Source organism: Aplysia californica, unplaced genomic scaffold, assembly GCF_000002075.1.
Source record: "Aplysia californica isolate F4 #8 unplaced genomic scaffold, AplCal3.0 scaffold01616, whole genome shotgun sequence".
In the NCBI taxonomy this organism is placed as follows: Eukaryota; Metazoa; Mollusca; class Gastropoda; order Aplysiida; family Aplysiidae; genus Aplysia; species Aplysia californica.
Genome location: NW_004798886.1, coordinates 39,275 through 40,406, shown reverse-complemented (window position 1 = coordinate 40,406; position 1,132 = coordinate 39,275). Strand labels below are relative to the sequence as shown.

Genomic DNA, 1,132 nt, shown 5'->3' with positions numbered 1-1,132 from the left:
CTCCTCTCTCTCTCTCTCTCTCTCTCTCTCTTCCATATGGAATTACCTTCCTTCTCTGTCGTTCAAATTTTTATGCAACAGCAAACTGAGATAAGGAAAAACAATAAAATGGCCTCAACAGCAGCAAGATTAAAAACAACAACAACAACAACAACAACAGCAACAACAACTTTTACCAAAACCACACAACAACAAAACTTCACAATCACAGGCAGAAAAGACCCATACAGCATATTATTCTATTCACAAACCCAACTAAACTTGTACATAAACACTATTCAGTTGCATTCTAGCGAGAACTGAACCGTCGAAAGTCCGTGTATGCCTATAGGTACGTGTAAAATATATTATTATATTATTATTATCTATGTTGCGTTATTTGTAGCCTTCTGTGCGCACAAACCCAGCAAGACTCCAACATTCTATACAAAGATATTAGTCTATCAAAGGCTTGGCAAAAACTGTACACCCAAGTGAGATGCTGTCGGCCTATTTATCGTGCCCTTTACCACATTTTACATTGCTTCAAACAACATCTCTAAACGGTTTGTTGTTTCACTCACACGGCAAAAGTGAAAGAGGCCAGTGAAGTGTCTTCACTTCAAAGCCTATCCAATATCTCGCGTTTCAATATTATTTTGTGCAAAGTTTGCTCTACTCTAATACACGATTGCTTACATTATCCACCTACCTGAAACGATGCGTGGAGAAAAGCAACCCGCTTCTTAACCCATCAAACGTCTCTGAGCCAAAGACTCCACGACATTGACACAGCACAAAAGCCGATGAAAGCCGTTACATTCCCCCCTTCACGAAAACTTAAGCACAGCCACCCTGTCTCGCATAACTCTTTACTTGCTAAAACCAGCAAAGCCCCGCCTGTAGGCTAGGCTCTATCTCGCCTTTCCTCGACGCTTCTGTAGTGTAGACAACAATAACGCTTCGTTATATATCTGCAGCGGAAAGGAGACCTGCTTTTTCTCGCTCGCTGCTAGCTGTCCCGATTTCGTTGAAGAGGGGGTTGCGTTTCTTGTAATGTAAAGTAGTAGGCTTGAGGCTGCGGTTGGCTTGTAATAGAGGACTAAGGTCGAGAGAGAGAGAGAGAGAGAGAGAGAGAGAGAGAGAGAGAGAG

General features: G+C 42.2%; 1 protein-coding gene across 1 annotated transcript in view; it reads right to left on the bottom strand.

Moving 5' to 3' along the window:
* The window catches only part of LOC101850231 (cytosolic phospholipase A2), a gene marked incomplete at its 3' end in the record, with an annotated part of 22,777 nt that extends 21,672 nt beyond the window's left edge, over positions 1–1,105 (bottom strand). Inside the window, 1 exon segment of the mRNA XM_013090877.2 lies at positions 692–1,105.
* Between the last annotated feature and the right edge of the window lie 27 nt (positions 1,106–1,132).